Consider the following 13,738-nt stretch of genomic DNA (forward strand, 5'->3'; position numbering starts at 1 on the left):
TTACAACAGGTAAGTCACTGTTTCAGGACCAGTTCAACTTAAAATTAAATCTTAGTAATGATTGTAATGAATGTGAAAATATACTTAATGTATAGCTTCATCCCTGACATCACCCTTGACTCGGGTCATGGAAGTTTGTGGGACCTGTGGCTAATGTAGCTCCTTGCTTCCCTCATTCATGAGTTGTATTCACCACATGAAATGAAAAGCAGTCATCAACTACTGATAAGAAAGAAAGAACATAGAACTAGTGTTCCAGTTCTATTCTATTGCAACATCTAGATGTCACAGAATTTGAGTGATAGAAATCCTACCAATAGATTAATAGATAATTAATATTAGTTTTATTATTGGAAGAGTAATAGAAAAGTGTTTTTTATGATGTATTAAACCTCTTCATCTATTTTTAATGTTGTGTATAATTATAAATAACTATAGAGCCATAGTTGTTGCAGTTATTCTTGTTTCCAGGGGTACTTTACCTAAACTACAGTATTACAATAATATTATTATTCAGATAATTTTGCTGATTCCACAACAGCCTGGTCATCCTTTTCATTATCCCTTATCAGATAAGCTGACCAATCATTAAACAGTCAGGTTTCTGAATAAAATACATTTGCTCAGGTAAGCTCTTTTCTTCTTGCTCCTTGTCTCTAAAATACATTCAAGGGACTGGAATGATCAGTTTCCAGGTGTGGATGGAAGAAAGTACATTCAGGTTAACTAAATGTGTAGTGCCCATCGTGAATCAGTCTCATAACTTTTTACTGACCACAGGTTCAAGTTCTTCCCTGAAGTCCTCTATCAGATTGTTTCTTTGGAGACGCTGTTGATTGGTAATAACCAAGTGAATGGGGTGGACCCAGGTCGTCTGATCAAGTTGGTTCATCTGTCAACACTGGATCTGTCCAACAATGACCTGCTGAACATCCCCCCTGAACTGGGCATGTGTACCAGCCTCAGGTATGGGCAAATAAATAAACAAACAGACAAACTCTGCACACTGTCTTGTACCTTGTCCCTTCTCCCAGCATGTTTGTTTGAATTCCATCACTGCAGCTGACCATCTGCTGTGTCTGCAGTTTGTTATACTGCTGCTGTTTAGCATTTTCGCTTGTATGATGTATGACTGCATACTTTGACTTGATCATGAGATGGAACTGACCTCAGTGTTGATCCACATTTTTTCAAACTGCAAAAATAGTTTAAGTTTCTCCTCAGAAGCTGTAAGCACAAGCTGTCCTGTTAATGTACTGAATTATGGTTAGTGCTTAATATATTTTGTTTTGAAAAAAATATATATATGTGGATGTGTGTGTGTGTGTGTGTATATACACATATATATGTGTGTGTGTGTGTGTGTGTGTGCCCCACAGGTGTCTCAGTCTGCAGGGAAATCCTTTCCGCACACCCAGAGCAGCCATCGTGGCCAAAGGAACAGATGTAGTGTTGGAGTACCTCCGCAGCCGCATACCTACATGACCTCTGGCCATGATCAATACGCATTCTTGGGCTTGCAATTCAACCTGCAAGTCGACAGGCTGTCATCAGAGAGTGTTAGATGAATGTGTTGAATGTCTGAATGTGATGAATATTTCTTAACAATCATATTTAAACTGATTTATGTGAAAATAAATCAATGAAAAATGCTCTTCTCTTAATAAAGTTGTTGAATAAATTATGAGTGGTGTGATTTTTATATTTGTGTAGTAGCAACAGTTCATCAATCCAATCTCTGGTTTTCAGAACACAAGCACGTTAAACAACACAACTGTTGCACGTTTTACTACCCATCATATCTCAAGTTTGAGTCCGACTGTAAGAGTGACTGACATGATTCATGTGCTTCTTTCTTGTTACACAAGGTACCAGTGAAAACAGTTGACCTATCTGTTATTTGTAAGAACGCAGATACAATAAAACGATGAAATACCACAGAATTATGCGCTATACAAAGCCAAATGCCTTTTTTATTTTTTAGATTTAATAACAACTTTGCACTCTTCTCTCAATTCCCTCCGTTGGCTTCATGACGTCATCAAAGAAAAGTGTCCCTTCTCTAAAAGTAATAAGTGGAATTTCTTCCATTAATGCAGGAGTCTTCAACCTTTTTCAGCCTAAGGACCCCTTGGACAAGAGACAAACAGAACAGGGACCCCCACATAAAATCATTTTTTTTAAATGTGGCTTATAATAACTTTTATATTTACTTTATTCACCTATTTATATACTGGATTACAGTATGTGTTTATGTTGATGAAAGTTCATGCATAATTGTTATTGTGGTTGTTGTTGATGAGGCTTATATATTCTGTTATTTTTCAACACAGAAACATTTAGGTTCAGAATGTTAGATACCTCATTGATATGATGTGATGATGACCTCGGCAGATTATTTAGATGGAGTTGTTCACAGTTGAGAGGACTTCAAACAGAAATTTCACAAAGAAAACCTAGAGAGCTCAAATCTACCTGCATAGAAAAAAAAAGTTTATACTTTTGTTGTTATAAGTACATTAAAAATGTATTGTTAGTGTCTTAAATATATAAGCTTCATACTTTTAATACATTCTTACTGTGGTAATAATATGCTTAATTATACTGTTGGCTTATTCCAGTTACTAAAAAAGCATACTTTGCTGTTAATACTCAATATACTTTATCATTACTTTGCTATACTACTTTTTAACTTGCACATTCTTGCAAATGTATTACCAGTATACTAAAGGCTGAAAGACTTGTGGGACTACTTCCATGCAGGTGAAAAAAATATACTTTAATGTATTTGAAGCATATCCAAATTATAGTACATTACAAATAATACAAAAACTACTATCTCTAAATGTATAAACATTTACATATGGATTTTAACCATTTTCATTATAAAATTTACAACACATTTTCAAATATTGGTACTTTAGTACACTTTGTAGAAATAGGTCAATTTCAGGCAGCAGACCTAAACATTACACATATAAAGTACACTGAGGAATACTGAACAATGAAAAACAACATTCCTTATTATTGCACCCCTAAATCAAATCAAATTTTATTTGTATAGCCCAAAGTCACAAAATATATTTGCCTTAGAGGGCTTTACAACCTGTACAGGGAGTGACACCCTCTGTCCTTAGACCCCTGGTTTGAGTGAGGAAAAACTTGCCCACAAAAAACCCTTTTAAGGCAAGGCAAGGCAAGTTTATTTGTATAGCACAATTCGTACACAAGGCAATTCATAGTGCTTTACAGAGGCAAGGAAAAACATTTGACATTAAGACAAGCAATAGCAATAGAAATAAAAAATTAAAAAGAGAAGAAAATTTAATTAAAAACATCAGAATGTCATTTAAAATCATTAAAATAGCAAATTTGAAAACAATTTAAAACATTAAGCGAATCACTGGATTATGATTAAAAATTCTTTAAAAGTTCTTTAAAAGAGCTCAGCCATAAGCACGTGAAAATAGAAAAGTTTTTAACCTGGATTTAAAAGTGCTAAGAGTTGGGGCTGATTTCAGTCCTGCTGGTAGTTTGTTCCAGTTGTGAGCAGCATAACTGCTAAATGCTGCTTCACCGTGTCTGGTTTGAACTCTGTGCTCCACTATCTGACCTGAGTCAGTAGATCTCAGAGCCCTACTGGGTCTATATTCTACTAACATTTCGTTTATGTATTGTGGGCCTAAACCATTCAGTGATTTGTAAACTAGTAGCAGAACTTTAAAATCTATTCTGTGGCTAACTGGGAGCCAGTGTAAAGACTTAAGAACTGGGGTGATGTGTTCTGATCTCTTTGTTCTGGTCAAAACTCGAGCTGCTGCGTTCTGAATGAGCTGCAGCTGTTTGATACTTTTTTGGGGGAGTCCAGTCAAAAGACCATTACAGTAGTCAAGTCTACTGGAGATGAAAGCATGGATCAGCTTCTCCTGATCTGTTTGGGACATAAAGCCCTTAACTCTGGATATGTTCTTAAGTTGGTAGAAGGCTGTTTTGGTGACTGATTTTATGTGACTGTTGAAGGTCAGATCTGAGTCTATCAACACGCCAAGGTTTCGGACTTGGTCTTTAGTTTCTAGAGACAGTAACTCAAGGTGTTTACTGACAGCAACCCTCTTCTCTTTATTGCCAAAAACAATTACCTCAGTTTTTTCTTGATTTAACTGAAGAAAATTTTGGTTCATCCAATTTTTGACTTGCTCTAGACAGTTACACAATGACTCTATAGGACTGCAGTCATCTGGGGACAGCGCAAGATATATCTGTGTGTCATCTGCATAACTATGATAGTTGACATTAGAATTCTGCAGAATTTGACCCAAAGGCAGCATATATAGGCTGAACAAAAGGGGTCCAAGAACTGACCCCTGAGGAACCCCACATGTCATAGCCACTCGATCTGATTGATTACTTCCAATGGTCACAAAATAACTCCGTTCCTCCAAGTAGGACCTGAACCATTCTAGGACTGTTCCACGGAGTCCTGCCCATGTTTCCAATCTGTTCAGCAGTGTGCTGTGATCCACAGTGTCAAACGCAGCACTGAGATCCAGCAGGACCAGAACTGATACTTTGCCTGAGTCAGTGTTCAACCTTATGTCATTTAACACTCTAATAAGAGCTGTTTCTGTACTGTGGTGAGCTCGAAAACCTGATTGAAATTTGTCAAAAAGTCCACTGGAGTTCAAGTAATTACTGAGTTGATTAAAAACCACTTTCTCAACAATCTTGGCTATAAAAGGAAGATTTGAGACAGGTCTGTAGTTGGTTAACTTGAAAGTATCCAGCGTTCGCTTTTTTAAGAGTGGCTTGATGGCAGCTACTTTTAGGGGTTTAGGAAACGTGCCTGATTGAAGTGAGCAATTTATTATTTGCTGCAGATCTGTTTGGACAGATTTTACAATAGCTTTAAAAAAGTCAGATGGCATTGTGTCAAGACAGCATGTCGATGATTTAATGGGGAAGAAAGGTGGAAGAAACCTCAGGAAGAGCCACAGAGGAGGGATCCCTCTCCCAGGACGGACAGACGTGCAATGGATGTCACGTGTACAGGACAAATACCCCTACACACACACCACACACCACATGTTCCTTTTTTTTGGCTGAACTGCTCATTGTTACACTTTCGTCTGATGGCCATGTGCACATCAGAGACACTTGTCTGTGGAAACTCCAGAAGAACAGCTTCTGTTAACCAAATAGACAAGAGATACTGTGAGTCACACAGCAAATTCATAGTATTTTTGTATTATTTTATCTCTACCTACTTATGAGGAATGAACAACAATGTGCTTAATTCAATCTTTATGTAACCCGGCCACTCCACCCAGGGACTCTGCGTTGTGTTGTGTTTCGGGGGTGTAGAGGAGGGACGAGTCGGACACGGTCGTTGTATTTGCGGCTTGGACCACGCTGTCGTTTATTTCACACTCACACGAGTCACAGGGCCTGGCAACTCCTTATGTTCTTATCAAAGGAAAACAAACATTATTTAAACATTTCACCTAACCCTGTATTATATCTTTTAACCACAGTAAACAGGATACATGAACAAAAGTTCATATTTTTAGATAATTATTCACATTTCGGGAGAGCACGGTTTATGCTGCTTACCATATCAAAGAAAAACAAACATTTGATCGAAATGGTGCTTGCGCGCGTAACTCTGTGTCCTCCATCTCAATGTTCTCCTCTGTGTCTGACTCAACCTCTGCTTCTGTCATCCCACCAGCCTGCTCTACTGGAAAAAACATGCACTGTGTAAGCAGATTGCGGTGGACCACTCTCTCTGTGTTTCCATTTTCTGAGCGCACACAGGAATGTTGGGCTGCTTCTTCACCACAATGTATGGCCGGGGCTCCCACTTGTCTCCCAGTTTCTGTCGCCCCTCCACATGACACACTTTAACCAGAACTCTGTCACCTGGGTTGAAGACTCGACTCTTTGCTCTGTGATCATAGTATTTTTCTGTTGTCCCTTGGCCTGGTGAGAGGCCTGATTAGCTGGGCATGGGCCTGTGAGAGACAGTCATGCAGAGTCTGGACATACTCACTATATTCACATGGCTCATTGGTGGTCTGGAGCCCGAAGATCAGGTCGACAGGGAGCCTGGGATGCCTGCCAAACATGAGATAGTACAATGTGTATCCAGTAGAGTCATGGCGTGTGCAGTTGTAGGCGTGTGTCATTGCATCCACGTAGTCATGCCACCGTGGCTTCGGGTGAGGCTCCAGGGTCCCCAGCATGTTCATGAGGGTGTGGTTAAACCTTTCAGTGGTTCCGTTGCCCTGCGGGTGATAGGTGGTTGTATGGGTCTTGGTGATGCCAGTACACTTACACAGCTCCTTCACAACAACACTTTCAAAATTGCGCCCAGGGGAGCTCTGACACCTGCAGTTGGGTAGGTCTTTCTCAGGCAGCACCTCTCACACTGCTCACACCAAGCCTTGATCTCCTGGAACATCCGTGGCCAATGAAATCTCTCTCTGATCATCAGTCCTCTCAAAACCTAAGTGCCCTGAGTCATTGTGAAGAGCTGTCTTGACTGATTCACGCGGCTTCTCTGGCAGTACTAGTTGCTCAACTACTCCCCTTTGGCAGTCTCTGATGCAGCAGTACAAGATACCATCTCTTATTACTAACCTCATCCACTCTTTTAAGAGAAGGCATACCTGCCCACCACCACTGATCCTCTCACTGCGGCTTGGTTTCTGGTTCAGACTCTTGTAGTGCAAGACAGGGCCGGTAACAGGATCTTCCTTCTGCCCCGCACGATCTCCTGTTCGTCATGGCAGGCAGTGACTCCACCCCCACGTCTCTGTAGGGCTCATTAGGTCTGGGGGGGTTCAGACTGGGGCTCCTCTGAGGCAGAGGTACTCTGGGCTGTGGGGTTTACTGGATCCTGTGTGGACTGTCTTACACCACTGAGCCTGGGCTCGCTGGACCTCACCTGCTGGGGACACGTTTGCAGGACCTCGCTGACCTCCTGGTTGGACATATAGGAGAGGGCATCAGCGTTGGCGTTGCTCTGGCCCCTCCTGTACTGGACATCGAAATCAAAAGCAGCCAGCCGTGACACCCACCGCTGGCCCGTAGCATCCAGCTTTGCAGAGGACATGACACACTTGAGAGGGTTATTATCTGTCAGGACTGAGAACCTACGCCTATAGAGGTGGTCATAGAATTTGTCTGTCACCGCGCATTTTAAAGCGAGGAACTTGATGTGTGCAGGATACCTCGTCTCAGCTGGACAAACCCCTGCTGGCGAAGGCTATGACCCTCTCTGCACCACCCTGAACCTGAACCAAGACTGCGCCCAGCCCCTCCCCTGAGGCGTCCATCTGAAGAACAAAAGGCAGGCTGTAATCAGGATAGCCTAGCACAGGCGCGGTCGTCAGCCTTTCTTTCAGGGTCTGGAAAGCCTCCTCACAATCACCGGCCCACAAAAAGGGTAGGTCAGGCGCCGGGCTATTCTTCCCACCCCTCTTTTTCTTTCGGGGGTCACCAGCAGTGAGACAGTATAAGGGAGCAGCCAGGGTAGAGTATCCACTCACATACCGCCTATAATAACCACAGAACCCCAGGAATTGCAGCACCTCCCTGCGGTTCGTGGGTCTTACCCAGTCCTTAACCCTGCTGATCTTCTCTGGGTCTATCCGGACTCCCTCAGCAGACACCGTGTGACCCAGATACTGCACTTCCTGCCTCATCAGCTGGCATTTGGAGGGTTTCAACTTCAAGCCATGCTCCTTAAGCCGATCGAACACCAGCTGCAGCCTCTCCAGATGCTCATCAAAAGTTTTGGAGAATATGATAAGGTCATACAGATAAATCAACAGGTGAGTGAAGTTCAGATATCCGAAGCAGCAGGTCTCTGGAAAATGGAGGGGGCGTTTTGTAGTCCAAAGGGCATTCTGTTGGCCTCAAACAGCCCCATTGGTGTGCTGAATGCTGTCTTGTGTTTGTCATGCTCGGCCACCTCCACCTGCCAATAACCCGACGTGAGGTCAAGTGTAGAGAAGAACTTTGCCTGCCCCAGAGCTTCCAGGGCCTCCGTTATTCTGGGCAGGGGGAAGGCGTCTCTCGTGCTGCAGGAGTTTAGCTTACGGTAGTCAATACACAACCTTAAAGAGCCGTCTTTCTTGATCACAACTACTACCGGCGAAGCGTATGGACTCTTACTGGGCCTGATGACTCCTGCAGCCTCCATCTCGATCAACAACTTTTTCATATCTTGCCACTGTGACGGGGAAATCTTGCGATAAGGGAGCCGAAAGGGCTTAGAATCAACCAGAGGGATCTCGTGCTGTCTTTGTGTGACCATAATCCATTGGATGCTGGGAGAACACACCTACATTCCTTTCCACAAGATCTTTAAGGAGGGAGCGTTGGTGCTTATTGTCGACTGCTGCTTCACTCAGGTCCACTCCAAAACTTGCCACCACCTGGTCCAGACTCATGCATGTCTCGTTGTTCTCACTCTTGCAACATTGGCTCTGCTTTTTGTCTGAAAAGTCCACTATGCGGTGCACCAGGGAAACTTTGGCCAGATGAGTGTGAAGCTTGATGGTAATAGCGTGCTGGGACAGGTTCATTACTCTGACAGGGGGACATCCACTTTTTACATCAGCAACGACTTTGGCAACTAAGAGGCCTTGGGTGAGCTGCAGGGAGGAGTCGCTTTCAATCATTACAGTGTAAGTCTTTCTTTGTGGGCCAGACTTTACCTTGCACATTTGATCCATTTCCTTTCCTTCAGGAATGTGTACTTTACGGCCAGCATACACAGCAGGGCCCACTATGCCATCCATATCATTTTGTTCTGTGCTCCCAACTTCCAATAGAGACGTGTACCACTCTGGATGGCTCTGCTTGACCTGATGGAGAAACTGCTGGCCATAAGTTGCTTGGAGATGGATTCTGGAGGCACGGAGGACATTAGTTCCCACAAGCAGGGTGACAGAGGAGCGATACTCTGAGTCAGGTACAACAAACCTGGCACATTCTTGAACTCTTTTCCCAACACATTCAAGTTGATATGCAGGACACCATGGTAAGTTACACTCTGACCGGCTGCACCTTCAATGGGAATTTTAGAGGGCTGAAGCTCTTGTTTCTGGAGGATGGGGTGGTTGTGCCACTATTTGTGTGTAATACTGGTTATCTGAGAGCCAGAGTCAATGAGCGCTCTGCACTTCATTCCATTAACTTCCACCTCCTCCTCATTCCTGGGTCCCACTAAAGGGCCTTTTTCACCTGCGGTCGCCCATGGTGACCGTGGGCTCTAGCCGTTTAAAGGCCGAGCTGAGGGAGGTGTGATCCCTTCTGCAGGAGCCATCGGTTGTGGTTGATGGGCCCATGTCTGATTGGGATCTGGGAACACCACTCTGCAAACCCGGGCTATATGTCCTTGCTTCCCACACCGTAACATGTGACAGTTGAAGTCTGGGTTGTGGGTCCGGGGGGTGGTCGGACTTTTGGTGGGGGGGCAGGAGCAGAGAAGGGAGCAGCAATTCTTGATTCGAGGTGAGTCAGCTTAGCCATCTACTCCTCTTGACAAAGGGCTAATTTCTTGACTAGCTCTGTTAGCTCTGACCACTCTGAGGTATGTTTAGCTTTCTCTGCTTTCGCATTTAAAGTACACTCTAATGCAACCAGGACCTGTGCATAGGTCTTCTTTGACTTGTTTGATGACTGGAACCTTTTTGTTTCTTTTGCCAGATTTCTGAGCTCATCTTGCAGCTCCTGGAAGCTCAGAAGTCGAGGTTTCATTGGAGCAATCCTCATGTACACCTCCTCATCATTTAGTCTTGCAAGAACTGCCGGGTGAGTTTACTGTCACGGTCAGGGAAAGGCTTGTCACCTCTTTGGATGTCTTCTACAGCTCGCAATGTTGCCTCCAGTGCTATAGCATAAGAGCAGGCAGACTTCCCTGACCTCTGGCCACGCTCATAGAAGTCGGCTAGTGGGTCCAAGGAGCCCTGTGTGTCACCTCAGGTGACGTACCACAGTGGAGAAGCAGAGGTGGGGGGGTGGGCTCTATTGCCTCCAGGAGATATTGCATGTCACGAACCCAGTCCTCTATGAGCATCTTGCTATCAGCATTACCAGAGAAGACTTGGACATTCTTCCCCTGATGAGTCTGCAGGAAACCACCATAGGCTGCTGGGGGCAGGCTTGAAGTGGCTGTGGCTCTGACAGGGGGATTCAGTGGTGCATGCATGTGCTGGACGTAGGATGGGGGCAGGAAGGTGTGTTGGGGGACTGCATCTGGATACATGCTGACTTGAGGGACTGAAGTAGGGGGCTGTACGTATGCTGGGGCTTGTGTGTGGGAAGAAGGTGCGTAGTCGATAGCTGCATGGGCAACATTCAGTGAGGTGGGTGCAGCTGAAGTAGGGCCCCGTGCACTGGTGGCAGATGAGTGCAGGGGGATCTGAGAGTAGTGTGCAGCTGCTTGTGACATGTGCAACTGGAGGATTTTTCTATTGTCGGTGCCTTGGGGGGTCTGCTCAGTTGTAGAGGGGTTATTCATAGTATTCATCATAGGTGGGGACCTGGGGGCTTGGCTGATAAATCTGCGTTGGGTAAGGGTGGACAGCTGGCTGGTTCATTGGTGGGTGACTTGTGTCTCTGGGAAGTTGGGATATGGGAGACTTTGAGGTGGCAGGGTGACTATGGGGGGTCTATGCGCGCTGGTCTGGGACAGAAGGGCAGGGGCCATGGTGGTCTGCACGGTCGGCTGAAATATTGGGAGAGTTGCACTTGGGGATATGGACACTTGGGCTGGAGCTGTACGGGGATGAGTGTAGGGTGACAGCATTGGGGGTGCTGGGGTGAACTTTGCGTCCGGTCCAGGGTCTGTGGGCTGCCAGACTGGAGTGTGGAACTGCAGCTGCTGAGTAGGGGATCTGGGGAACTGGGTGGATAGCTTTGACCTCACAGATGGCTGTTGGATACTGGTGGAAGCGCTTTCACTAGAGAGGTGAGTATGCGTCCTCCTTAGGGGGTCATTGCTGTGGCCTGCTGTTGCTGCAGAGGGACCCTGCTTCAGTGGAGAGTCACTCATCATTTTCAATGTTCTCTATTTCAGATTTAAGCAGCAGAATAAAATGTATGTGTGTCTGTGGATTACTTGTTATGTTTAGTTATGTATGAGTGTAGCTGTGTTTGAATGTAACAAAATGTGGCACAATTATCACTTAAAAACCCCCAAACACTCACACATAAATTTAAATTCAACTCAAAACGTCATTACACTACTCTATGTTCTGCACAGAGAATATAAATGAGAAAAAAGCAACACTTTGATATCAATCACAATTTTTTTTCATTTCTTCTTTCTTTAGAATATCACAGATATATTTAATGAAAAACACACCTGAAATAAGATGCACTTCGACTTTTAAAGGATATGCTGGATAGGATGAATATCCTGGCAGAGCATCTTTCACCAGAATAACTCAGTTTGTCACACACACAGTTCAATACGGCGCGTAGTTGCGAGGCTGCGGCCAGCCTCGCTTCGTCTTCAGTCTCGAAGCGCCACAAATCCGGGTCACGGCACCAAAGATGTAACCCGGCCACTCCACCCAGGGACTCTGCGTTGTGTTGTGTTGTGTTTGGGGAGGGCGGAGGAGGGACGAGTCGGACACGGTCGTTGTATTTGCGGCTCGGACCACACCGTCGTTTATTTCACATTCACGCGAGTCACAGGGCCTGGCAACTCCTTATGCCCTTATCAAAGGAAAACAAACCTTTTTTAAACATTTCATCTAACCCTGTATTATATCTTTTAACCACCGTAAACAGGATACATGAACAAAAGTTAATATTTCTACATTTTGGGAGAGCACGGTTTATGCAGCTCACCTTAGGAAAACAAACATTTGATCGAAATGACGCTTGCGCGCTTAACGCACCTGAAAATACGGTGGCCTTTTTAGGAAAACCGGCCATATTCGCTGAACCACTGAGGGCAAAGAGCAATACATTATTGCCATCTACTGACGTTAATATGCCACTGCCCTACATTTACTTGGAAACACTGCTAGTATATAAAACCACTAGGGAGTGCTATGATGAGTGGTGTTGAGGTTCCCACTGACAGCAAGATAATTCATATGACTGATTTTTGAAACATGTAACCTGCTAAATCCTATCACTATATTGCTGACCTAATTAACAGCACAGGATGATGCTGCCAAAGACAAAAGGTCCATAGTGCACATATAGAATACTTTGTGAATGAACTGTGACATAATCAATACGGCCCCTCACATAGATTGCGCCCTGGGCGGTCGCCCACATTGCCCATAGCAAACACCGGCCCTGATTTCAAGGCCAGATTTTACTATGCTTTCAGCAGTTGCAACAGCGATTTGATTCATTTAATCAAGGTGACTTCTACAGATATTTACAAATGAGAGATTTCTTAGTTAAAGACACCACCTTATTGACTAATAGCACTACTTCAGGTGTGGAGAAGGCCCTGTCTCTACAGATTAGTAAGAAATGCATTACTGTTTTTTATAGAGCCTGAACTCTCACTCTCCTCTCACCTCACAAACCACCAAGCAAGCATGGGAGAAAGATCTAGGTGTTGCTATAGATGAGGCTGTCTGGCAGGAATTCTGGTCTCAGGCCATGAACATCTCGGTGTGTAACCGCACCAAATCCATACAGTTAAGGATTGTACATCACAGCATATAACACCTGTTGTCAAGAACAAAATGGACGCTAATGTTTCCCCACTTTGCTGGAAATGCAATACTGAAACTGGTAATTATATTCACTGCATCTGGTCATGTGTGAAGTTACAAAGGTATTGGTCTAGTACTGTGAATGAACTGACTTCTATCTTCGGTGTTCCAATACCGAAGATAGCAGTGTGCCTGATACTTGGTCTCCCAGATGGTCGGATCACTGACAGCAAACACAGGAGACTTTTCAATATACTGACTTTTGCTGCTAGAAAGAACATTCTACTTTTCTGGTCCAAGAATGTTGCTCCAACAAAAAAATCATGGCACAACATTGTTATGGACTGCATTCCTAGTGAATACATTACGTGCATGCTTCACTCCAAAATAGATGCTTTCTATAAGGTCTGGGACGCTTACCTGCAGCATATTGGGCCCACCATCATCCTCCTTGCTTTGTGGATTTCCCAGATCAGCCTACCCACCAAACATCGGACGTCGGAGAGACGTGCAGATCATGTCAGTTTTGGGTCGGTCCGTCGGAGACCACACCTAAACGTCGGTACGACGTGCAAAATAGGTCAGATATTTGACGTCTATATTGGACCTTTTTTAGACGTCGTAGCGACGTTACGAATTTGGACGTCATCTGAAGACCACATCTAGACGTTAATTTGACGTACAAAATAGATCCAAGATTTAGACGTCATTATTGGACCTGTTTTAGACGTAAATATGACGTCCACATTTGAACCTCATCTGGACGTCTGTTAATAGAATGTAATTTTGACACCTGAAACGCACATGTGTATCTAATCAACATGTGTACGGGCTAGTATTAACTAAAATATGTTTAATGATCACCATATTTGATTTTGTAAAAGTTTGTATTTGATTTTGTATGGATTTCAAAAAAGGAGATGAAAGACACATGATATAAATAAACATGGACACAAAAGGTGATGCCTTGGGAGTATTATATTATATTTTATAATAGTTAATTAGGAAAAATTTAATTTTTACTGGTTTTCTCCAGAAAA

At 43.9% G+C, this 13,738-nt stretch overlaps 1 long non-coding RNA gene across 1 annotated transcript; it reads left to right on the plus strand.

The window, feature by feature from the left end:
- The first annotated feature begins 239 nt into the window (after nucleotides 1-239).
- LOC113748152 (uncharacterized) lies at nucleotides 240-1,677 on the plus strand. Its single transcript, XR_003464161.1, has 2 exons — nucleotides 240-966; nucleotides 1,380-1,677. It is a non-coding gene; the product is annotated as an uncharacterized LOC113748152 (long non-coding RNA).
- Nucleotides 1,678-13,738: the final 12,061 nt, after the last annotated feature.

This window comes from Larimichthys crocea, chromosome XVIII, assembly GCF_000972845.2.
Source record: "Larimichthys crocea isolate SSNF chromosome XVIII, L_crocea_2.0, whole genome shotgun sequence".
NCBI classification, from domain to species: Eukaryota; Metazoa; Chordata; class Actinopteri; family Sciaenidae; genus Larimichthys; species Larimichthys crocea.